A 27,594-nucleotide genomic window follows, 5' to 3' on the forward strand; every position below is an offset into this window, starting at 1 on the left:
ATAAATTCTCTATTGTTCATTGTAACTATCAATTGCCCTGTAGACAAATCTTCGGCTTATTCCAAGCGGTTTCAGAAGTTTGAAAATTGAAGGTGCATCATGTCCTGCCTTATGAAGACCCATGACAGTAGTCCTGTTTTCTTTATCTCTCCACTCCATTTTCACTGGCTTCCTTTACTAGTTGATGACCTGTTAAAGAAAACCATACATTAGTACTACACATGATGCAAAACCCACAGCTCTGTGATATCATTTTCTATTTTTACGGGAGTCTTACTTTTGTGACAATATTTATGGCAGTACTGTGTAGATTCAAAATACCTGTTCAGTTTGTTAGCAACCTGAGCAGGATCCTCAACAGTTAAAATATTGATATTAAGTGAACCAATGTGATTATCTCTTTACTTCTGCTGTTAATATAAGTGAAGAAGTCTTTGCTGTTTTTCTTTGCATTCTTTGCCAAAGACTTCTCATAATCTGTTTTAGCTTATCTAACCTTCTTTGTCACTTCATTGCAGACTAGTTTATATCTCCCATAGGCTTCTGTACCACCGGATAATTTATATGCAACCCATGTATTTTCTTTTCTGCAACAAGAGAAAACGATTTAAGACTAAGTAAAGAAATCTGTTCTTGTATAAAAATCTAGGATATTCTTCTAACACACACTGTAGTGTATATATGAAATCATCATTGAAGGAACTGGTGTTGGATATTTGAGAAGTATTTTCTGTTTTTGTAGCTCAAAGCCGGCAGTCAAAGGAATATGAGTAGTATAGTGTAGTATTATCAGAAACATTATGGATAGGATTTCTAGTCAATGGAATCTGGTCAATGACATCCGGTGAAAATGGGGTGAATGAACAGAATCTCGAGATGCGGTAGTTTTAGGGCTACACAAACTGAGAAGGCATCCTCGTTCCAGTTCCGCGTGGATGGGAATAATTTTATGGGATTTCTCATACAATGGTTGCTCCAGGGCGAGGGCAGCACTTTATCTCTCTTGAAAACTTGTACTTTCATCCAGAAAACAGCTACACAGACCATAGAGTGCACTATAGTCATAATAATCTAACGCCTCATTTGCCTCGCCTTTAATCTAAAACAAAGTGAGCAGTTCTCTGTCCATTAAGCTTGTTTTGGATTACAAATAGAAAAATACAGAAGATGGACCATGGAATGTCCATCTTTCATGGCATAAAAGCCTTCATGTTAAGGCTTTTATGCCAAATATAATCAAATGCCTTTGACATATATGGAGAGCAATCACCTGTGTAGTTACCTTTCAGTGGACTTTTTAGTTGGTCATCTGTGATTAAAGTAATCATTAGTAATCATTAATCTGACGAAAGTTGATGCAAACGTTTGACAATGATTTTCTTTACTTTAAACATCATTCACATAACGTAAATACAAGGAAAACTGCATTTATATCTTTTGATGGATATAATTGCACAGTTTGTTCCATAAACAAATATTAACGAACCAGAAAAACATTATGGAAAAATAAGTGTATCAAAAGTGACAGAATTGTGGTTAGCTTGATTGTTGTTGTTGTTGTTGTGCTTGGATTTTTTCTGGGGCAAAGGCTACTTAGGCCATATTGCACCTACCATAGAAGTTTTAATACTAATTTTATTGGCTTCTATGGAAGTAGTTAGAAACTGTTATATAAACCTATTCGTTTCATAAAGAAGAAAAATTCTGTAAGATTTGAATTTTCGCCTATGATATGACTAAGTGACAATTCCTGTAAGTTTGAGAGAGAAGTGAATGAAATTAGACGGGAGTTGTTATATAAGGTGCATTCCAGGAGTGTGTGTTTTATTGTGAGTAGCCTGTGGTAATGTGAACACTGTGGAGGGTCATTATCTGATAACAGGAAGATGTGGGTCAAATGAGTGTGGCCTATTCGGGCTCTGGCCAGGACAACCTCTTCTTGTCTGTTTGTGCGGAAATTGGAGGCCCATAATTGCGGTACAGGCTTAATTTCAAAGAGTTTGTTATGAATATGCGTTTGCCACTGTAGTGTCCATCGTTCCTTACATATATTTCGTATATGCATTTTCACTGAATGCCATGGTAAAGGGTACATTATATGGAAGCTGTCGTGAAGTATGGAAATTGAGATTATATTTTTCTGCTTGTACTTTATGTGACTGGAAACTTGGCTCAAATGCGGATACAGCTGAGATAGTTTCAAAGGTTTTACCTAATGTATTAGAAATATCAAGATGTTTGCAGATTTCTTTGCCTTTTATAAGTTTTATCGGACTGGTTATAGGAGGATATTTTCCATTAATTCTTCGAACTTTAGTCCAAACGGTTCTGATATTTGTGGTTCTGTTTATAGTGGAGTCATATTTGGACCATGTCTCTTTTTTGCTTATTCGTTGTATATGACGAGATTTAGCTCTAGCTTTCTTGAACTGTATGAGATTAGCTGTGGTTGGGTATTTACGAAATAAGTTCCAGTATCTATTCTTCTCTTTTTTGGCATTGCTACAGGCTTCATTCCACCATATTTTTGGGTGGCAGCGGGTTTTCATGGATGAACTGGGTATACCGGTTTGTGCAGCTGCTATTATTTGCTGAGTTATGTAAGTTACGGCGGAGTCAATGGCGAGAGTCTCAATGGTCTGAATATCTAGACGTGCCAGTTTTTGATATTTCTTCCGGTTTGGTTTGTCGAATTTCCAAACAGTTTTTATTTCAGTTTGCGGAGGAGAATTAGTCGACAGTGTGCATATTACTGGAAAGTGGTCACTATTTCGCAGGTTATCAGTGACCATTCAATCAATAAGCGGAAAGAGGTTTGGCGAGCATATTGAAAGATCAATTGCAGAAGTTGACCTTGAGGAAATATGCACGTACATGTGAGTCCCATTGTTTAATAATGTTAAGTTGTGCCTTTCCAGTGAAACAATTCAGCGGAGTATATTGCTCGCCATTACCAGGGCCTGTTGCACAGTAAGTTCTCCCGCCTTCCAGGTTCTTGCAGGTGTCCTCCCCCTTGATTTGGAGGTTATCCGTCGAGGATTGCACTACTGCTTGTCGCGGGGAATCCCAGCTACCATTTTTGGACATACCATCGACACCCGCACTGACTGTAAGCAAGAAAAGAAGAAACTAGCTACCATGCTACTACAAATTTGGCAGACAAGATGGGAGTAGACGGACATGGGACTAATAACTAAGAAATTCATCTCGGATGTCAAACTAGTTTATCCAAAGTCGCCGCCTTGGTTCTCTCCTGGCCTCTACTGTACATATATTATAACTGGACACGGCTCTATAAATCAGAAGTTGACTACCTTGGGAATCATCAATAACCCCTACTGTACATGTGGAGAAATTGAAGATTGGGACCATCTTCTTTATAACTGCCCAATTTATGACGATCTTCGAGGAACACTATACACCAGACTCCAACACATACCTCAAGGACAGGAGCACCTGTTAATTTCTGAAGAACAATATTACAATTTATTAACGGAGTACGCACAGAACCTCTTTTCTAGGCGCAGGACTCTATAACCAACTCAAGCTAGGGATACAAACCTGTGAGGGACTTACTTAAACTTGAAATAAAAAATTTCTGTACTTGACCGTTTTACCAGCATCGACTTGCTAACCCTGGAACATCCAGGTTAGGATTACCTGCTAACTCACCCACATGGTTTGGTAGGCTCCACCGCAAAACATGTCACACTCAGCACTCTCGCTGAGTGGTTTTTCTACCCTTCTGGAGTTATCCCCTCCCCCCTTTTCTCCTGGTGGAGCATATGCTCCACTGTCAATTTAGGGGATGCCCCCACCTACATCCCCTTACTTTTACTTTCATCCCCCATCTTCTTCTGTACACCCTGTACTGCCGCACTCTACCTTATTTTTTATTTATTTATTTTATTTTTTATTATTTAATATATTTTAATTTTAATTTATTATTATTTTTATTATTAATATTATTTTTATTTTATTATTATTATTATTTTTTATTATTATTTTTTTTTTCATTATTATTTTATTTATTATTTTTTATTTTTATTTATAATTTTTTTTATTTTTATTTTTTTATTATTTTTTTAATTGGTGTCCATTCAGGAAGTTCAGGCGACCCTGACGGAGACCTGCCAGAGAATAATGGGCAACCTGGCTACCTCCTAGTGGTGTGTGCGGGCAACATGGGGTCCCATCAGGAATCCTGCAGCCAAATGCCAGGACACACAACAGAACCCAACACAATACTACACATTCGACACACTACACTTTTTCTGGCATTTACAGTGTTCTGTATTCCTTCACAGTGTACATATGGCGCAGATGTGGGAAACCACAGGTGGCGCCCGACCCTAACACTATGTACCTTTCCAGTATCGAAGATTTCCAGGCATCGAAGTGTTTTTATGCTGCCGTTCTTAATGGTTGCGTAACTGGAAGATCTACTCTTCTTTTCTTTATCTCTCCCCCCTTTGGTTTTTTCCCCCTTTCGGTTTTTGGTATATATATGTATGCATGTATGTGTATATATAATAAAAACCAATATATTTATATACTAGGTATATATATTTATTTTATTTTTTTAATTTTTTTTTGTTATCTTAGTTAATTATTTTTATTCTTTTCTTTCTCTTCCTTTTGTGTTTTTTTTCCCCTCTGGAGTGGGCCCCAGAGAAGGAAATTCTTTTTTTTTTTTGTTTCATACTCTCATACTCTGAGAGCATAGGTGTCCAGAACATAACAACAGAATACACACATAATACACGCAAACCTACGTCACATACATATCTGGCCCATTTGTAGTGATACTGTTCTTTACAGAGATAAGACGGAGTTGAACTGACGTTCTAGGAGCCGCCCCTTACATGTGCACAATAAATTCAATAAATTTGCATATTAACTGACCTGTCTTATCAACGTGCGAGGAACCCCATAAGGGGTTATGCCCATTCCAGTCACCCAAGATACAGAAAGGTGATGGCAGCTGGGTAACTAAATCATCCAAATCTGCTAAAGTGTATGAATAATTGGGCGAAAGGTATAAGGAAACAACTGTTACCGCTATCTCAACCATAACTCTGGCAGCGATTGCTTCTAAAGTTGTTTGCAGTGCGACTGGTCTGAAAGAAGTTCTGGAGTTTACTAGAAATGCTACACCTCCATGTGCTGTATTAGAGTCGTTCCTATTCTTTCTAAGCATTACATGATGTTTTATGCTCATAGATATTTTAAGGGTCAGGTTTGTTTCCTGTAGACAAAGAATAGCGGGCTTATATTCGGTAATTAAGTCATAAACATCGTCTAAGTTAGCTCGGAGTCCGCGACAATTCCATTGAATGATTCTATGCATTATTGAGGATTATCGGGTGTGTCTGCTTGCTTACGGGATGTGGTTTGTTTGCGCCTGTCTAGTCTTGTTTTTTCCCTTTTTGAGAAATTTGGCCTAGTGACGTCCATGTCCTTCTTCTGCATGGCGTTCAAGAAGTGGTTCATCTCGGTGTGAATTTCTATCTATGTCCATGGTATCAGTACTGGATTTTTGATTATTTCTTTCAGAGCTTCTTTGATTAACTGGCTGTTATACAGAATTTTTATCTGGTGGTATTGTCAACGGTGTATTTACCGAATGAGTTGATTGCTGTTGGGTAGGCTGTTCTTTTAGTGTAGGGAGGACCGACCTTGCCCAATCAGAAATTGAGATGCTTGGTGGAACTGAACAATCTGTTTTTGCTGTTATGGGTTGTTGCTTTTTTACAACTGAAGAATAAGATGGCAATTTATTTGAAATTGAAAAATGTCTTTTTGCTTCTTGGTATGGCACCTTGCGTTCCACTTTGTACTTTTCTATATTCTTTTTAGTCTGCCACTGGATGCACTCCTTTAAAAATGCTGAATGATTTCCCTTATAGTTTGGGCAGCATTGTATTGCAGTGGGGCAGTCTGTGTGAACATGCTCTTTTGAATCACAGGTGTAACCACCTGTGATTCAAAAGAGCATGTTCACAGGTGGTTATATCCCTGCAGACTGCTTACCAGTGTCCAAATTTTTGGCATTTAAAACACCGGACTGGGTTTGGAATATAAGGTCGAATTTTGCACCTTAAATATCCAGCTTTATAAGTTGTAGGTAAAATGGGTGTTTTAAATGTAAGAATGACTGTTCGGGTAGGAGTAAGAACCCCATCTTTCTTAATGACTATCATTTTGGCATTTATTACATTTTGATGGCCTAATTCCTGAATGATATCCTCTTCAGATACATTAAGGAGATCCCACTCGGCTATTACCCCTTTAGAGGAGTTTAGGGTGGCATGCGTGGTAATCTTTGTGGGAATTCCACTAAAAGTCGATGCTTTTAGTAATCTTTCCGAGTGCTAATTTTCACTCATCTGCACTAGAAGGTTTCCAGATTTTAATCTCCGAACCATTTTTGGAGGACCCGCCACATTTTCAAGACATTTTCGTATTAAGAATGGGGAGAGTTTACTCAAAGGATTATCAGTTAAAGAATGCAGTATAAGAAAAAGAAGAGCAGGGATTTTTCTGCCATTTTGCATTACCGGAATTTAAGTCATCTCTGTTTGAGAGATCTGTAAGTGGAATGTCTATTTATGTCCATCTTTGCTCCTTTTTTCCCCGGGAGAGTGGTTTTCTTCTCCTAAGTTACCAGCCCCGCCATGTGGAGGTAGGAGCGGTACCACCAGTGACCAAACGGTTTAGAAAGTTAGTTAGGTTAGTACGGATTATATATATATATATACAAGGAAAAAAAAGGTGTATTTCCTTTCTGGATTCTCTTCAAAGCTTTTAAGAATCACTTATGAGAAACAAGAATAATAGACACTGGAAAATAAATGAAACTAATCCGCTCAGAAAGAACGCTATGTATCGCACAAAATATCGCTTGGCACTCGGGGCCGTCGGAAGTGATACAGAAGTGATAATGTCATGGAATACCACTGCTGCACCTGATCCACTCTCGGACTTTGATCCATCAGTATATATTTTAGCGAAGTCATGGTTAACATTGTAAATGTGCAATGAGCAGCTGCTGGATGTTAATACCCGTTAAAGAGTGTTCCCCCATTGGTGGAAATAATTGTTAGAACACAGAATGATGACAGACCATGGAGGAAAGTGATCCATAGGTTCTTGGTGGACTTTGAGTTGTATATTCCAGATTTCTGCTAGTTCCATTAACCTAATACCTGCAGGCCTATTTGCTTGTAGTTTGTTCCTATAAAAGGTCGTGAATGGCGGATCATTAAATATTGACCAATTAGGATGGGTCAAGTGGTTTTGGATTTTGGTTGCGTAGTTCAGTAATAACGTCTTTCTTCTGACGTTTAGAGGACCAGTCTGCGCGTGTAGCACAATGGTATCGTCACCGTCCTCCCCACACCGGATGGAAAAGGCCTGGGTTCGAATCCCGTCGATGACGCGAGGAACTTTAATGGGCTTTTTTTCACTCCGTGGCTGAGTTAGTTGGTCTCAGGCGTAGATAGCAAGGTTTTTCTCCCCAGTAACTGGGGTTTTTTCGTCCAGAAAAACAGGCAAATCGACCATAGAACATACGCAATTTACAGACACAAATACGGGTTAATGTATTTAATTACGGGTAACCCTAAAATAATAATTTGATTTTTTTTTTTTTTTTTTTTGTTTAGAGGACCTTCATAGGCTTCTACATAGAGACTTTGCACTGGAGATGTTCTGAACGCACCTAGAGCTGGATGTTAATCCAGCTCTAGGTGCGTTGTTAATGTGGATGTGGTGGATGTTAATCCAGCTGGGTTGAGGCAAGATAAAGCACTTTCCCAATCCCTAGCAGAATCGAAGACAGGTGCGCCATAATCCAGACGAGATCTAATTATGGGTCTTATAAGTGAAGCAAGGTGTAACGATCTGCTCCCCAGGTTTTTGCTGATAAGGCTCTGAGTATGTTAATTTTTTTTTTTTTTTTTTTTTTGCTGTCCGGAGATGTTCAATGTGTTTTTGATAGTTTAACTTACTGTCAAAATTTAAGCCAAGCAGACGAATACTATTTGCTATTGGAATAGGATGGTTATCTAATTGGAGTTCAGAATCAGGATGCATTTTATGTATGGAACAGAAGTGAATGGCAGTAGTTTTCTGGCTGGATAGTCTGTAACCGTTTTGTGTCATCCAAATCTGGATCTGATTTATTGATATCTGCAATCGTCTCTCAATATAGTTCATGTTTTGAGAGTGGCAGCAGATTGTGAGATGAGATTATCGGCATAAAGATATGAGTCCACTGTTTTCGGAATGAGTTCAGTTAAGTGATTAATTCTAATTGCGAATAGAGTGGCGTCGTTGAGAACGGACCTTTGAAGGATTCCTTCTTCCTGGACAAAGTTTTTAGAGAGAGTTCCCCGATAACGAATTAAAAGGATCTTTGTTTTAAGAAATTTTGGATGAAATATGGCAAATTTACTCTCAGGCCAAGAGAATGTAGATCTTTTAAGATGCCGAAACGCCATGTGGTGTCAAAGGCTTTCTAAATATCCAGACAGACCATAACGAGATGCTCCTCTTTGATGAATGCATTTCTGATGTTTGCTTCGGCTTTAATCATTAGGTTCAATGATGATCGATTTTCTCTGAATACAAATTGATTGTGATTGATTAAATTTTGGGACTCAAGATACCAAGTCAGACCGCGATGAATCATTTTTTCGAGGGTTTTGCTTAGACAGCTGGTGAGTGAAATTGGTCTGTAGTTATGAGGAACAGAATAGTCTTTACCAGGTTTTGGAACAGCCAGAACGTAGGAATGACGCCAGGAGCTTGGGAATGTATGTTTAGTGAAGATTCGATTGAAGAATATCATCAGTGATGGGTGCGACTTATGATCTAAATTTTTGAGTATTATATAAAATATCCCATCAGGAGCAGCGGCACTGTTCCTTGTGTTGGTAAGAGCGTGCTGCAGTTCAACCATGGTAAATGGTTGATTAAATGTTAGTGTACATCTGTCAGTGAAATTCAGTTTGGAGTTTTCAGTTACACCTTTAATTTTTTGAAATGATTGGTCATAAGCAGTTGAGGAGGACAACTGAGAAAATACAGATCCTAGTGCATTTGTGGTTTATGCAGGAGTAGAGTTCCAGTCCATTCCAGTTAAATAATGGAGTTGACGTTGGAGGAATTTTACCATTTAACAATTTTATCTTATTCCAGATTAGTCTGATGTCTGTATTTTTATTAACTGAGGAAGCGAATTTAATCCAAGATTATATTTTTTGCTTTCCGTCTGATATAACGGGCTTTTGCTCTAAGTTGCTTATAATTAATAAGATTGGAAGTGGTTTGTGGAATTTGTGGAATTGATTCCAAGCTTTGTTTTTCGCTTTTTTTGCATTGTTTCACTCTTTGTTTCGCCAATGATTTAATTTTCGCCTTTTCCTGGCTTTAAGATGTAGATTGTGGAATTGCAGCGGTTGCGGCTGTTTGAATTTGGTTTGTTATATGTTGAGTAACATGGTTGGTTGAAGAGCATTGTATGATATGGTTGTCGAATGAGATAATTGTACTGTATTTTACCCAGTCAGCCTTTGAAAATTTCCAGTTTACTGGATTATCTGTTGGTAATGAAGAGGAAGTTTGAACTTTGCATATTATTGGGAAATGATTGCTGTTGTGAGGGTCGTTTAGAGTCACTCACTCGATACTTGAATAGAGCACTGGAGAGCAAATGGAAATTTCTATTGTGGAGGTTGATCCGGTATTAAATGAACATAGATAGGAGGGCCAGTATTCAACAATGTTAAATCCCCTCTATCTATCAACATTTCAACAAGCATTACACGCCTATTTAAGCTGCAGGAACCCCATAATGGGTGGTGAGCATTAAAGTCACCTAGTAGACAGAAGGGAACTGGTAACTGCAACAGAAGATAAATGGGAGATAAATTGAGACCAGTGTAACAGTGATTCCAATTACTATGCGTGTGGCAACAGCTTCTAAAGAGATTTGCAATGGAATGCATCTAGAAGGAACTCTTGAGTCAAACAGGATGGCTACTCCTCCATGAGCACTATTAGTGTCAGATCTATCTTGTCTTCAGATAGTGTAATTTTTGAATGTAGTGGAAATTTGGAGCGTCCAGTTGGTTTCCTGTAGGCACATGGCAATAGGATTGAAGCAGTGAATTATTTCATTGATATCATCGATGTTGCTGCGAAAACCTCTACAATTCCATTGAATGATGTGTTGCATTATTTGGTTTTGTTCGTGGAAGATGTATCTGACTGCTTTTTATAAGTTCATTGTTTATGACGGTCTGGTTTTTCTTTTCGAGGAAAAGTGAGACGTCCTGATTCATTGCTATCGTCCATATCATCTTCTGCGTGTATTTCAAGCAGTTCTTTTTGACCGATACTATCATCTATATCCATGCTTGTTAGGCATGATTCTTTCGTTTCATCAGGCATATTTTATGCTACCTGACAATGCGGAGGTCTTTGGGCTGGAATTGTGAGTGGCATATTATTGCTCTGGTCTACTAAATTTGGTTTAGATGAATGCTGGACCAGGAGAACTGATCGTGCCCAGTCTGATATTGATATTTTTGGAGAGATGGATACTTCAGTTTGACATGCCACTGATTCGTGTCTGTGAATTGTAGAAGCATAAGTGCTTTTTGGTATACTTAAGTTGACCTGTTTTTTCCGCTTCTTGATAAGAGACTTTATTTTCAATTTTATATTTTTTGTATTTTTTTTCCTGTCTTCCATAGTTCACAATCTTTCGAGTAAGGTGGATGTTTGCCACTACAATTAGGACACTGTGGTGTTGGAGCTTTGCATTCTGCTTTGCGTGTGATTTTTGCATCCGCAATTCGGACATATAGCGTCTCCAGGGCATGCTATCTGAGAATGGCCGAACTTTAGACATTTATAACATCTGAGCGGATTTAGGATATATGGCCTAATGCGGCAATTCAAGTAACCTGCTTTGACAGAACTCGGTACATTTGAAGTACTGAAAGTTAAGATTATGTTTGGCGTGTGTGTTAAGTTGCCGTCTTTTCTGATCATGATACGTTTTGCAGGAGACACATTTTGATTTTTTAGCTCTTAGACAATTTCTTCCTCAGAAACGTTTAATAGATCCCATTCGGAGATCACTCCCTTGGAAGAATTCGGGGTGTTGTGTGGGGGGTAACCTGAATTAGTATTCCGCGTAAAGAAGTAAGTTGTAGTAGTAACTCAGAATGTCTTGAGTGAGATGTCTGTATTAGTAAATCTCCTGATTGGAGACGTTTAACCATTTTTGGTGAACCTGCAGCATTTTCTAGGCATCTCTGGATGATGAAAGGGGAGTGCTTGCTTACAGGTTGGTATGACAAAGAGTGTACTATGAGGAAAGCTGGAGATTCTTGCTTCCTAGTGACTTTTTTAAGTCTCTTTGAAAGAGAGAAGTCATGGTCGGTGTCATTGCCATGTTCATGTTGAGAGCTCTCGGGCTCTAAGGTTTAAATACGTCAGTTTCCATTTCTGCTACGTTTAGCCCTGAGGGATGGATTTCCCCCCAGGTTACCGGCCCCGCCACGTGGAGGCAGGAGCTATGCCACCAGACTAAGCTGATATTGAAGTTAGTAGAGTGGTTAGTATTTGATATGATGACTTAGAAAAGAAAGGTGGATTCCCTTTCTGGGTTTTTACTTCTGACTTTGCAAGCAAAAAACCACTTGATGCGAACAAAAGAGGAGAAAATCACACGAGAAAATAAATAAAACTATATTGTTTTCAAAGAGCACTCTATAAATCGCACAGAGAAAAACGCTTGGCACTCGGGGCCAGGTTAGCTTGGAGTACATAAAATAACCCATAATGAGCATCTTCTTCCAACAACAAAACTTTAGGTCCAATGATCATAAATTTAAGTTTTTAAAATTTTTTATTATAGATTTAAGACTACAAAAATGGAATTGATAAAGCTATTGAAGATGGGACCGAAAGCTGACTCAAATGGATAGACCTTTATTGACTTGTTAAAATGATTTCTAAAGCTCCAATATACCTCATTTGCAATATACAGTATGTTAGTATCAGAATCGTATAGATCAACATAATACAAATAGTCTTCATACTCATCAGATATGGCTCCTTCTTAGCTATTTTGTTCTGTTCTTAAATTGGGGGGAAAGAAATCATATTTTGTACTTTAAATTACGAAAAACAACGCTAATCCCGGATTATCAGTACCTCCTATGATCAACGCATGACGTAATTTTTAATATTTTAAATAATTGTGCCACAGAAATAAATGTCAGCCCTGGATCCTGAATATAATTTTATTTCAAAATGTCAGTGTATTGTTTCAGTGGCGAGTTTTGTATTTCATTTCAATTATATTTCCGTTTTTTTCTAGTTTTAAATCGTTCTGTCGTGTTCAATTAAAATGAAATAAATTAAAATTTATTCTAAGGTTGATTTTCTTATTTCTTGCAGCAGTAGCATACTTCGAGACAGTGAATGAAACTTGTATGAATAAGATGCGATGACTGTCGGCTAAATATAGGCATGCAAATCTCCTTGGCACAAGAACTGTTACCCCCCTCAAAGCTATGCTCTTGACTTGTGTTTGCTCTGATGTTAACATGTAGTAGACAGAGCAAGATGGACGAGGAGGACATTCACGCACTTACATGTCACGATGAACGAAATATCTCAGGTATGATTACAAATTTTAAGACAATGCGGGTAATTCACTTTTCTCAAATATTTCTATTATTTTCGCAGATTAAGATGGAGGTTTATGGCTAGAAATCTGATACTAAATTATTTTCGATAGAAAATAATTTTATCAAATGGTGTACATAAGAATTGTGCTAAATATTTTTATTAATTAGTGTGTAGCATAAGAAAAAGTCGTTGGAGTACGCTAATAGCCATGTGTCAAAATAAGTCAATAATATTTGTGCAATATTTTATCCTAGGAGTTTTTATTACAATTTAATGTTTATCTACAACGCAATTTATCTACTAGGATTAATTAGTTTTCAGAACTAAAGCAGAACAGAAACGTAATCTTTAAAAGTTAAAAATTAATCAAATATAAACATGTGTACAAATTTAATATATGAAAATTTATTTATTAGTTTACTTAAAAATTATACTAAAGAAGCTTTTATTTATTTATAGACTATACATAGCTTTTTATTTACTAAATTGCTGTATTATGATTACTACGAAAACTTTTCTTTTGCGAGGAGAAAAAGCCTGCGATATTTATTCATTTTTTTAAGTTATTTATTTTTTTAATTGTATAAAACGGTCGACTTATCTTTGTAAAATCATGATATTTAAGAGAAATTCTTTATTTCTAGTTAAGAAATACTTACAGTAACGAAATTAGGAATAAAATATGAGAGAAACAATTTTAAATTATGATTATTTTTGCTGTTTATAAACAATTTTATTTGTAAGCTGCTCTCACTCTCTCTCTCTCTCTCTCCATCACAATGAAAGAAAAATAGAAAGAACAGAAATCTGACAGCAATTTTCAAAACTAAGATAGAATAAAAATATTGCCATAATTTTAAATAGTTTTAAAAGGTTTAAATTTGTAATTGTTTGTTATTTTTTGAAATATTATTTTACAGTGAAACTTTTCGATAATATTCAATATTTCATATTGAATAGGATACCGTTTTGACTAATTTTCTTAACTGTTTTCATCAAAATGAACATATAAGCTTAATGATGAATGTGTAAAATATTTTATAAACTGTAAAATAGCCCTCTGATGAGCACACAGAAATTTTATCAATTAGAAATCATTTTAAAAATTGCATCAAGATTGCTGAAATTCAGCAGGTTCAATAAGCCTAACCACTAATTTAGAACCTATGCTGGTGTTCCCCAAGGTTCAATTTCGTACAGTTTTATTGTGGTTGTTGTTGTCAGATTTGTTGGCGCATCAGCAACTTAGGCTATAATGCGCTAATTACTCTCTGATTTTTTCTTCGTTTTTCTTAAGGGTGATAAGGTTTCAGAGAAGGCGATATTTATTTATCAATTTTAGAAAAAGAAAAATGTCATTCATGTTCGCTCGATCTCCTAGGACACACTGTAGTGTTAACTGGTTGCAATTATGAAAATGAGAGAAAAAAGATGTTTTCCGTTCTTTTTTATATAGTGGGCATTCTGTGGTGATATGCTTTACTGCGAGTGGGCATTCTATGGTGATATGCTTTACTGTGAATGGGCATAAACAGTTACTGCATTGTAGAGGATCATTGTTTGTTAGTAGGTAGCTGTGAGTGAGAATTGTATGACCGATGCGTAATCTTGCTAGTATGGTTTCTTCCTTTCTGTTTCGTCTCAGGCTGGATTGCCACTGTTTGGGTTCTCTTTCGATTTCAAAAAGTTTATTATTTATTTGATTTTTCCACATTCGTGTCCACTGTTCTTTATATGTCTGTTTGATAAAGGATTTATTGTTAATATAAGTAGTCCTGAGATGAGATGGCATTACATTTTTAGCAATTTTAGCAGCTAAATCTGCCTGCTCATTTTCTAGGATTCCAATGTCCGGGGATCCAACAGAATATTATTAGCTATCCATGTCCATGAAGCTCTAATAACTGTGCCCAAATTTTATGTATTAGAGCATGATTAGGGGAGAATTTACACTGTAGATCATTAACAGCACTTAACGAGTCTGTATATATGATGGATTAAGTATATGAGGCTTTTTATATTCTCTAGGGCTAATAGAATACCATATAACTCTGAAGTACTGTATAAGTACTGCATTCTGATGGGAGTTGTTTGGAGATTATGGCATTTGGCAATACTACAGCTGTGCCAACTTTATTACTAGTTTTGGATCCATCTGTATATAGTTGAATGAAACTGCTAAACTCGATGGAATCGCCATATGTATTTGTCTAATGTTGATATCTGGAAGGTTATTCTTTCCCCGTTGCTGAAAATGTCTATCAATGTGTACCGGAGGAATTTTCCATGGCTGGGACACACTTTCAATCCTGAAGTGTGTTACTAAACTTCAGGCCGCAGTTTGTGATCAGAGCTTGAAGCCTAATGCCAGATGGTTTGTTGAACCTCCGTTTAGTTTGATAGAGATCTCTCAATTTTGACATGAAGAGATATTGCCACATGGGATGATGTGGGAGACTGCTGATTTTGGCTTCATAATTTAGGAGCAGAACTTCTCGCCGATGGAGTAGCGGTGGTTCGTAGGCTTCGGTATAGAGGCCTAAAATTGGTGATGTGCGAAAAGCCCCAATGTAACTCGTAATGCACTATGATGTATGGGATCGAGCCATTTCAGTACTGTACACTTGGTCTGGCCGAGTTATATGTAGGAGACCCGTAGTCTAACCGGGGTCTGATCAGTAAGCTGTATAGTTGTAACAATGCTTAACGCTCTGCACCCCAGACATACTCTGAGATTTAGTTTTCTAAGACAACTTGTACGATTGTGCTTTATGTTTTCTAAAGAGTTTATTTTTTTATCAAGTTTTAAATCAAGAAATCTAATACTAGGCTGGAAAGTGACTGATGAGAATCTAACCGAAGGTCTGGATCAGGATGTAAAGAACTCTTACGACAGAAGTGTATGGCAGTTGTTTTTGGTTTAGAAAGCCGATATCCGTTGTTTTTGGCTCAAGAGACTATTTTGCTAATGGTGCCGTGTAGTTGTCTTTCAATTAGTCGCAAATTTTGAGAATGTCATGATATGTCAAGATCGTCAATGTACAAGTACATACCTCAACTGTGTTAGGTATGCACTTGGTTATAGAATCAATCCTAATGTCAAAAAGGGTGGCGCTGAGCCTCCCTCTTCTTATATATATGCTCGAGATAATGAACAATGGAATCAGACCTGAAATGATCTATTGCCTAGAAAGTTCTTTCTAGGCAATAGATCCAACATAGTTGACCGATCTAAGCAATAGATCGATGTCAACACATTTCACGACTAGGTGCTGCTCATTTCTGAGTAAAGCATTCCGAATATTTGTTTCAGCCTTGATAATGGGATCAAGCGTATTGGTATTGGTATGATTGTTTTTGGGCACAAGGGCAACTGGGGCCAAAATGTGTCTATTCTTATATTATAACTTTATTTGTAAAATAATAAGAGGAGTTTACCTCAATATAGTACGTAGAACACTTCCGTATGATACACTCCAGAAATTAAAACGGAAAAAACGAAAAAATCGACAACTTACCGGTACACTAGAGTAAAATATAAATAAATAATTAAAAAACCAATTTAACACAATTCAAATCAATTTAAAACAATTAAAAATCAAATGAACGCAATTAAAAGAATCTAACGAAAATATTCAAAACGATTTTCCCTATTTTCCTTCCTGATTTTCTTTCAATCTGTAGATATTGTTTGGTGGAAGGTATAATGAGACTAGAGTTATTGTTCGTCCCACTGCTACACGTACTGCAACAGCTTCTAAGTGGGTCTGAAGTGGAATGTTTCTAGCTGGTTGTTGTTGTTGTTATTTGGCTTCACGACACAAGGGCTACTGAGGCCAAATTGTGTCTGCTCAGTTTATTTAGTCGAAATACACCGATGTAGATGTTAAATTAAATACTCCTGTATAGGCCAATACATTTTAAATAGATTACACGTTCTATGCTTGCTTCATTTCCCAGGATATGAGTTAAATCATATAAGAGGTTCAGCCTAGAGAGCGACTGAAAAGTGCTTGACCGTATGGTTGAATATAATGGACAATCAAAGAGAAAATGCCTAACAGTAAGTTGACTGTCACAGGATGAACACTGGGGTGGATCTTCTCCCAGTATCAGGAACAGATGGGTATGATGAGTGTGTCCAATTCTGAGTCTTGTTAGTACCTCTTCCTCTCGTCTGCTTCGTCGAAAGCCTGAGAGCCACAGCTTTGGTTCTTGCTTTATCTGGTAAAATTTATTGTTGGTGTTACTTTTCCAGATCTGTGACCAGTTGTCATAACTTTCTTTGCATATAATAGGCTTATAATCAGTGTAAGGAACCTGAGGATGTTTAGCCGCGAGGTCGGCACTTTCATTTCCCGGAATGCCAGAATGGCCAGGAATCCAGCAAAAACTGATTGGACACACTGCAGGAATATAGCTGAGAATGAATGTGTTTCAAGGTATGATGAGATGATGAGAAATTCTTCCTTATGGCAGAAAGAGCACTGAGGGAGGGAGTCAGTATAAATTATGGCTGGTGAGATGGAAAGTTCAATAATGAGGCATGAGAGTTCAGAGTAGTGTGAGCTAAGTGCAACTGCCTGATATTAAAGGAAGGTACAGTATTCTTTCCCCACTCCAGAAAATGTGTATCATGGGAGGCAGAAACGTATGTCCAAGGTGGAACAGGGACACTTGTGTCCTGAAAAATATCGCTTAAATCGACATTCCAACTCTGAGAAAGCTCTTTAATCCTGAGTGAAGCAGGTCAGTTTTCATTTGGCTTGCTCTCATAGAACAAATCCCACCTAGTATTATAAAGATACTCCCAACTGGGGTGAGATGGAAGACTCTGTATCTTAGCAGCGTAGGGGAGCAGTAATGTTTCCTGCGAAGATGTAATGGAGGATCATGTGCTTCGATATAAAGACTCTGGATTGGAGAAGTCCTAAAAGCGCCAAATGCAGTCCTGAGAGCACTGTGCTGGACAACATTTAGACGTTGTAAAGCAGTGCTCCTGGCAGAGTCATAGACCGGACAACAATAATCTAGCCGTAAACGGATTAAAGTTCTATAAAGATGCAGTAGCGTATGCCGATCAGCGCCCCATGATATAGCCGAGACTGATCGCAGTATATTCAGATATACAATCTTATATTTTTGTATCTTTTTTTCCATGTTCCACATGTCACATGATTTCGAATAAGCTGGGTGATCCATCTTGCAATTCGGACATTCATGAGACGTTGCTGTACACTCTGCTTGGGCATGATTTTTTCCCTACAATTAGGACATGTAATTTCACCTCTGCATGTTGTCTGAGAATGACCAAATTTTTGGCATGTGAAACATCTTAAAGGGTTCGGTATATATGAACGAACTCGGCAGTGCAGGTACCCTGCCTTAACTGAAGTTGGAAAATTGGGTGCACTAAATGTCAAAATAATATTTCTTGTTGGAACAAGTTTATCATCCTTCCGGATCATAATTCGCCTTGCTTGTGTCACTTTCCGTTCTTTTAATTCCTGAACTATCTCCTCCTCGGTGACATTCAATAGATCCTACTCACTCATCACTCCTGTTGAGGACTTCAGTGTGTTATGTGGCCTCACTTTGATTGGGAATCCACTTATAGAGGGCATTTTTAATAATAATTCAGAATGCTTTGCTTGTGTAGTCTCAATCAATAGGTCTCCTGACGGAAGTCGTTTTACCATTTTTGGTGTACCTCCTGCATTCCCGAGACATCTCTGAATAACAAAGGGTGAGATTCTGCTTACCGGTTGAGTTGATAACGAATGCATTATCAAAAATGCTGGTGGTTCTGATTTGTTAGATTCCGTTCTCATTCTTTTTGAAAGCCCTATATCGTGTCCCCTTTTACGGGTGTCAGAATGATGAGAGCCTGTTGGCTCTAGTGGTGGATAATCATCACAATCCATTGTTGCTCCTTTTAGCCCTGGGAGAGGGGCTTCCTTCTCCCAGGTTACCGGCCCCGCCACGTGGAGGCAGGAGCGTGCCAACCACTGACCAAGCGATCAGAAAATAAGAAGGCAATAACGTTGCTGGCGAGGGAGGCAGTAACATTGCGAGCGGAGGAGGGTTTATGAAAAAAAGCTAGTACTCGCCCTAGCAAAACACTAGAAAATCGTTTGGAAACTATCGCTTGGCACCCGGGGCCTTCCATTTTGTACTTTCTTTTCTGTTTTCCAGGTTTCACAGATTTTTGAGTAAGCTTGATGGTTACCCTTACAGTTTGGACATACTGGTGTTTGTACTGGGCAGTCTTTGCGTGTTCCTTGGAGCTACAGTTGGGACACACTGAAACCCCTCTACACACTATTTGAGCATAGCCAAATTTTTGGCACTTGAAGCACCTGAGAGGATTGGGGATATAAGGTCGGATATGGCAGTTCAGATATCCAGCCTTAACTATAGCTAGAGGTGTTGGTGTTGAAAAGGTCAGTATAACACTGACCTTTTCAACACCAACGTGTCGGAACCAGTTCACCGTCTTTATTGATTTTAATTTGCTTTGCCTGTACAACGTTTTGGTCTTGTAGCTCTTAGACTAATTCCTCTTCAGTAACATTTATTAAGTCCTAGTCAGACAGCACTCCTTTGGATGTATTTAGGGTGGAATGTGGAGTTACTGTGACAGGAATATACGCGAATTTTGAAATTCTTAGCAGGGCTTCAGGGTGCCTGCTATTCATTGTCTCTATAATAGATCTCCGGAGCGGAGTCTTTTCACCATTTTAGATGGTCCGGCAGCATTCTCTAGACATTTATGGATAAGAAATGGAGAAAGTGCACCTATTGGTTGACTTGTTTGGGAATGTATAATAAGAAACAGTGGTGATTTCTTTTTGGATCCTTCTGTTCTTTGTCTCTTGGGATGGTAAGTATCAAAGTCAGTTTGGTCTATCCTTGAACAAGTTGAGGCATGAGGCTCAACAGGTGGATAACGGTCACGGTCTTCGTGATCCATGTTAGCTCCTTTTAGCCCTTGGCAGAGAACCTTTTCTGCCAAGGTTAGCGGCCCCGCCACGGGGAGGCAAGAGCAGTACCGCTAGAGTGACTAAGAAGTGTAAGAGTTGGTTTGTTAGTTTTAAGGAAAGAAAAAAGAAAGGTGGTTTTCCTTTCTGTAACTTACTTACAATTCGTAAGAATAATTTAACAGTAAATTACTTTAAACGTAAGAAAAACTTTCCAAATTAACTAGAACTGTCGCAGTGAGAAAATGCTCTGTCAATAGCTCAAAGCTCGATCACAATAACACTTGGCACCCGGAGCCAAGTTACTACATAACACTTAGATTTTTACTTCCCACTTCCCTCTAAGGATACACTGATGCCTGAAAGTCAATGTTGATGTTTCCAAGAAATTTGTATGACGTAATTTTCTATGTTTGTTTGAAAGCCGGTCTCATCAGAAATCACTGAATTGCAAACAGAGTTGTGCATGCATCTAAGCGAGCGACGAAGGTTTTTTCCAAAATCAGGGACTGCCTTACGTTAGGGCTTTTGTCTTCCCTCATGAATGAAGCCATCATCTGAAAGTGCTTGTTTCTGCCTCCATATGGGCCTCCTGTCGATACACATACAAACAGATACCGATGATGGTGTCTCTCGTGATATCTGTTAGCTTTGGAGTGATGGATTTAATATAAAGAAATGTTATCTTTATCAAGAGGTTATCAAAAGATAAACAATTGGTTTAACTTTTGGACTTTGATCCCTTCAGCATGGTATAAAAGCAGATGCGTTTATGAGCGTTGAATGCACTAAGGATGCATTTTAAACAGGTTATTCTTATATACCTGCAAAAACCATAATTTAAAAATGCAGGTATTTTTAGTTTTGAATACGTTTTAAGATTATTACACGTATTTCGCGTATGTATGGCAAATGACTGCATAGTACCTTCTTATACACTGCTCGAAAATTTAACAGAACACGTAGAAAACGTGGTGTTACTGGTGCAGCATGCGATAAAGAGGGACAAAATTTGGTATGGTGTTGTACTGTAAAATAACGATGACATGAGGAGACAGTGAGAAACTTTGGACAGGTATAAGGGACATTTGTAGGGGTTGTATAAGAATTACCAAAAAGGTCACATTAGAAAAGTCGATAATGGATGCTCGAAAACATGGTCACATGACATCAGTATAGCGTATGATCCCCTCCAACGGAGAAAGAGGTCTGACGGTGGTGAACCATGCTCGATAAGATTCTGTGGCAATAAATCCCATTCATCCACCAGTGGAGACCTTAGCTCACCGAGTGACCGAGGAGTTGGCTGTTGGCGTGCAATACGACGCCCAAGGGGGGTCCCACACATGGTCGATCGGATTTAAGTCTGGTGATCTTGCTGGCCTCTGTTCACATTTTCTAATGGTTGTTGGTAAACAATCATTAGAAAACTTTATGGAATATCTTACCATTGTCATCAGTAAAAGTAAAGAAAAACTACAACGAGAAGCGCTAAAAAAACAATGGATAGCGCTCCTGTACATTGAAACGTACTAACAACCATTGAAAAAAATCTTCAAAGATTCCTGAGTACGTCTAGCCTTTGGCAACTCCAAGAAGCTATCAGCTCAGCTATCAAGCTCAGCTATCAAGAAAAAACAATAGATTTCAAACAACAAACAAACGTGGTTTATGCAATTCCCTGCCCACCGGATTGCGATTGCATATATATAGGCAGCACGAGAACATCCCTACATACAACAATCCAAAAACATAAAAGCAGTTTAAAAGTAGCCGCAAATATATATATATATATATAATCTTTATTGTATACAAACATGGTATATACAATAGACCCTTCACAGCAGTAATGCCAGGGGTTTTACATTGGCTGGTGGACAATAATAGCCTTGGGGAGACGGGGCCCACATCGAAGTTCGGGCTCATCCCCCAGAGCCAACAATAAAATAGAATCAGTGTCAGATTGTTTACAGGATATATGCTTTTGACAGTATTTACAATGAAATAATAAAGATATTCGTATTTACATTATGTTATATTAATATTTATATTCATAAAGACATCGTGCTTTGAACATTATGTACAACACATTGGGCATTATTATGCTGCCCTTATTAATGTGCACTTTGCCTGGCCAAGGTCAGGCTCTTAAGGATCTGTCTTCGGTACCTCCGATCCTTCACAAACCTACAGAGGTCGCCGTCAATTGAAACGATTGTGGGAAGCATCTCCTTGGGGAGAAAGCGGTCACTGAGCGATAGTCTGTTATAGTGAGCTGTGAGCATGGGAGCTGACCTCAGTCCGGGTAGAGGGATCCTCCAGCCACACAGTTAACAAATAACAAAGAAAAAACAGACCGAACGGAAAAGAATAATAGTTCTGAATTGGTAGTTTACCAATTAGACAGGACATTACCCTCCTTCGAAAACGCGATAAAAATTGACAAACAAGACACAAAATTTTAAGTTAGAAACAGTGAGACACTAGCAATGAGATCAACAAACAATCAATATACATAGATAGACCAATAATAATCTCTGAAGAATGGGACCTAAAACAAATATCCTATAAGCTCAACTTTAACAACATAACAAAACACCCCCCCCTCCCCCAATTCAGGATCTCTGCTAATGGGGACGGGTAGTCACGCATCCGGATTTCCGAGTGAAACCAGTTCTTTCCCTTTTCTACCCCCCTTTTTTCCCAAAAAAAATCTACAATTTCCAAACTCCCAAACTATAAGTGTAACACGGTGAGGCGGGATTTTTTTTCCCTTTACGCTACTTCACCTCCTTTCGACTACTCAACCGCCCCCTCCCCCGACCACCACGCTTTTGAAATACAGCAATGGAACGTGCCCGGGCTATAAAAGACGGCCTCAACACGTATTCACCCTTCTTTGAAGGTGGTATTAACGAAAAGCCCCCATTAGGCTTCAGGACATCATCTCCCTTTATGCCTACAATTACTCCCCATGCAAGGATTTAGGACAAAAGCTTGCTTTTTGTCCTACTCAACCTACTCAACCGTAGTTTTTCCTACTCAACCGCCCTCTCCCCCGACCACCACGCTTTTGAAATACAGCAATGGAACGTGCCAGGGCTATAAAAGACGGCCTCAACACGTATTCACCCTCCTTTGAAGGTGGTATTAACGAAAAGCCCCCATTAGGCTTCAGGATATCATCTCCCTTTATGCCTACAATTACTCCCCATGCAAGGATTTAGGACAAAAGCTTGCTTTTTCCTTCGTCGCCCTTCCATTTAATTGCAATTTCAACAGCTTCCGAATTATACCGCAGCCGTTCTTGAAGAAAACCCCAGGTAAGAGAATTCTTCTGCCTAAAAATAAAATATACAGGGTGGCGCAAAATAAGCTTACCATTTAAAAAAAATCATAACTTTTTTTAGTTCTTCTTAGGTTTGAAATTTTTTGTGTTTATCTTACAGTTTATCTTACCCTTGGAGAATTTAATTATGGAGAGGTACACAATTGTTCAGCGGACGAAAATAGTCACAATGTTCTTGGAAAACAATCCGTCAGTAGTTCTAACGCAACGAGCATATAGACAATTTCATAACGTTCTCGAGGCACCGAATAGGAACAAAATTTACACTGCGGTTCGAAATTGTGAAGAAAGGGGAACTGTTGCTCATTCCAGACACACTGGAAGACCTCGTAGTGGTCAATCAATGGAAAACATTGCACGTGTACGGGAGAGTGTTGCAGATCAACCCCAAACATCGACCGGAAGACGCTCTGCTCAATTGAAGATCTCTCGTCGCTCGCTGCAGCGAATTTTGCGTAAGGACTTGCATCACTTTCCGTATAAGATTCAATTGGTCCAAGCCCTTCATCCCGAAGACAAGCAAGCGCGTCTGGATACACCCGTGCCTTCATAAACCTCGCAAAAAATGATGAGAATTTCATTTCAGGTTTGATGATGAGCGACGAAGCACATTTTCAGTTAAGTGGCTTTGTTAATAAACAAAACTGTCGATTTTGGGGCAGTGCAAACCCAAGAATAACTCACCAAGACCACTGCATCCAGCTAAGGTAACGGTTTGGTGTGCCGTAACAGCCGAACGCAACATTAGATCTTATTTCTTCGAGGATGATGATGGTGTTGTTCAGACGGTCAATAGAGAGCTCTGTATGACAATGGTTGAAACTTTTTTGATGCCACAGCTACCAGAAGACCACAATATGTGGTTCCAACAAGATGGCGCCACGGCTGACACCGCTCGAGCCACAATGGACCTCCTAAGGCAGCATTTTCCCAATCGCATTATTTCGAAAAACTGGTGATGTGAGATGACCACTGCGCTTCCCGGATTTGGCCGCCCCAGACTTTTTTTCTTTGGGGCTGTCTCAAGAATAAAGTGTATGCCAATAACCCTCAAACCATAGAGGCCCTAAAAGAGAACTTCCGGCATGAGATAGCCTCAATATCTCATGAAACGCTGAGAAATGCCATGGAAAACGCCGTGAGAAGAGCACATGTTTGCGAGCAAGAAGGGAGTGGTCATATGGCCGATATTATTTTTCACATATGATGTAAAAAAATTCTAAAAATAAAGCTTTCATTTACCGCTTAGATAGTTCATTTATTACATTTCGTTCTAAAGTTACAGAGAAAACAAACTGTTCAGCTTATTTTGCGCCATCCTGTATAATATTCCTAAAATGTTCGATTTTACCAAAATTAGCGGGTCTCGACTACTCAAGTTGTCTGTCCAACTGTCTAATGAAGTTTCGAGCCTTTTGGAACCTCCACATAATTATATTACTCTATGTCAGTGTACGTGCTTTGATAAAAAATATTGTAATTTTTATCATAGCACTTAAGGGGACCTGATAAGTCCTCTTAAAGTACGTAATTTTTCTCTCCTGTCACAAGCTTTCTCTTAAACGCCTGTTTTATTTGCGTATTCAGCAGATAAGAAAGAATCAGCGAGTTGATCAGAAATTTTTCTCAGGGTTTTTTACATCCCTTCGCTGAAATGAAGTTATCCGAACTATGACAAGGAAGTGTTAGAAACTATAAAATGGTCCTTACGACCTTCGACCCCCGCTGCTTGCACTGTTATCTCAGGTAAAAATATTTTATTGCTTATATTGCTCCGCATTATACATAAAGTGGAGGTTTAAAATAAGAGTATTTTTTATTATTTTTACGGTTCTTTCCCTTCGTGAAATTATCAGAATATTTATTATCAGTACAAGTGTAATTAATGTTTCCATAGTTTTTGGGATTTTCCTACAAACAAAATTCCATTTATTATGTTATGTAGCTTGGATAATAAAGTCTGTGTTCCTTGAGAATGTGGGTAGCATAGAGTTAGATGCTACCCACATTCTCAAGGAACAATCCAGACTACTACATTCAACAGGGAGTTTCTCGGCTATAGTTATGTCGGCAAACAATGCTGCTGCATCAACATGGCAGTCAGTATTAGATCCATCCGTGTAGATTGGTGCGTATTGGCTGTTAATGAAAGGTCGCATGATACGTCCAAGGCGGGATTGTACGAGATACAGTGGGCTGTATCTTATCAAAGCCAAGTTGCCAAGCAGTTTGCAATGAACTAAGGCGTATTAGTATTAGTAATGGCCATATGATGTAAGGAAGCCTAAGACTTATGCTGCAACAGCCAATAAAAAAGGAGTAAAATAATAATAATAATAACATGAAAAAAAATTAATAAATAATAAAAGGTTGTTTTTTTTTTGTTGCATCGGCATCTATGGCCATAGTAATAATAAAAGAAGTAATTTATAACTCGCTGGCTAAAATAAAACTTCCTGCAATCCAGTCTAAACAACTCCCCCCCCCCCGTAACTTATCGCCGCTAGTTCTAGAATCATTTGTAACCGTGAAAATTTCGTCTTCTCAGAGCCTTAAACACCTCAATCAAATCTCCTCTAAGTTGTCTAGTTTCCAAACTCTGCAACCCACATATTTGTCTTTCATCATAAGGACGCCCTTTTGCCGATCTCACCAAGCGAGTTACCCGTCTTTGCACCCTTTCAAGAAGCTCGATGTCTTTCTTTAGGTGCGGTCTCCATACTTGAACACAGCATTCCAAGTGTGGTCTAACAAAAGCTTGAACACAGTATTCCAAGTGTGGTCTAACAATAGCCTTATATAATGGGATTATCACGTCCCTATCTCTACTTGCAAAAATTCGATAGATCATCGATAGGACACCATGGGCCTTCCTTGCAACCTGTTTACAATGCTCAGAGAATTTCATGTCTGACTGTATCGTAACACCCAAGTCCCTTTCCTCCAGTACTGGGTTTAGTCGAACTACACCAAGTCAATAAGTTATTTTGGGATTACTGTTTCCCAGGTGTAATACCTTACACTTTGTTGGATTAAAGCATAGCTGCCATTTTTCTGACCGTCTCTGAAGTCTATCCAGGTCACTCTGAAGAAGCTCTGCTTGACAATGATCATTAACTACTCTAACAATATTTACGTCATCTGCAAATTTAGACATCACAGCCTTAATCCCTTCATCGATGTCATTTAAGAAAATTAAAAACAACAGTGGGCCCAATACAACAGTGGGTCCTTGGGAAATCCACTTCTTACATCCAACCCAATATGAGGAATAACTATTTATCAGAACCCTTTGCCTCCTGCTATTCATCTAAAGATTTTCCTGAAGCCTTCCAACTATTCATCTAAGGATTTTCCCTGTGAATCTAACCTCTTCCAGCTTATGCTTATTAAGTAACCGTTTATGTGGGACTGAGTCACATGCTTTGCTGAAATACAAATAAACAATGTCGAAATTATTCCCCGATCCAGCTCACGAGCGACCCTGTCAAAATAGCTAACTAGATTTGTTAAACATGACTTCCCCTTTACAAAACCATGCTGTGTATCCTTCAGAATTCCATTTCTATCTAAATGATCTTGCATTCCACCCTTGATCATTGCCTGCATGATTTTCCCTACTACTGAAGTTAGACTGACCAGTCGGTAATTTCCCACTTCACTCTTAGAACCGTCCTTATGTATTGGAGATACATTGGCACTTTTCCAATCCAATGGAATCTCTGCTGAGTCCAGCTATGCTCTCATAATTAGCCTCAATGGCTCAATGCCCTCACTTGTTGCCTCCGTTAAGATTATAGGGTATATGCCATCAACCCCAGGAGCCTCACTCGCCTGTAGCCTCGAAAGTTTTTTAATTAAATAATCATGTAAAATTTCAATATTATTAATTATATATTTTTCAACTTCACTCCCATAATTTCTCATTGAGAAATTCCTGTTAATGGATTTTTAGATGGGTATGCTCTAAAGATTTTCCCATTTACAGCATAAAAATCCATTCCAAATTGGGTGATCTGGTTGCCCTTTCAATTTTCGTGCGTAGTTTAACAAAAGAATTTGTCTGCGTAGATGCAAGGAAATTTCATTTGCTTCGGCATGTAAGCTCTGAACCAGCGATCTCTGATATGTCCCTAGTGAAAACGAAGAGAACTGTGGTGTACAGGATCAAGCCAACGTAAAGCTCTTGATCTAGCAGATCTGTAGATTGCACAGCCTTTCAGGATTATCATAAGTAGTATTGAAATCAACGAAGCCCTCAGTGGCTTTTTATTATTTCTTTTTTTTTTTTTTTTTCTCTAGTATGGGCAACTAGAGAAATTTGCTGGCACTCACCGATTTAGCACTGTCTTCGGTGGGTGCGTGATCTCCCCCTTTTTTTTGGGCAATTAAGTTAATACAGACCCATCTCCTCGTGATGAGGATGGGTACCGCTTTGCTGCTGTCTGATTAGACGACATATACAACTTTCTTCCTTTTCTTCCATCAATCATATGCATGATGGAAGAGATAGGGAAGGGTTGACCGGAACTTAGCCATAGAGACTAAACA

General features: G+C 38.5%; 1 protein-coding gene across 4 annotated transcripts in view; it reads left to right on the forward strand.

Moving 5' to 3' along the window:
• LOC150080459 (beta-1,3-galactosyltransferase 1-like) overlaps positions 1-27,594 on the forward strand; it is a 55,266-nt gene that overhangs the window by 24,226 nt on the left and 3,446 nt on the right. For all 4 annotated transcript variants that reach the window (XM_090381193.1, XM_090381194.1, XM_090381192.1 and 1 more), the window contains exon 2: positions 12,481-12,703. The gene's annotated coding sequence lies outside the window, so the exon portion shown is untranslated. The remainder of the gene's footprint in view (positions 1-12,480; positions 12,704-27,594) is intronic.

Source organism: Mastigoproctus giganteus, chromosome 9 (assembly GCF_048544385.1).
Source record: "Mastigoproctus giganteus isolate SK-2022 chromosome 9, ASM4854438v1, whole genome shotgun sequence".
In the NCBI taxonomy this organism is placed as follows: Eukaryota; Metazoa; Arthropoda; class Arachnida; order Uropygi; family Thelyphonidae; genus Mastigoproctus; species Mastigoproctus giganteus.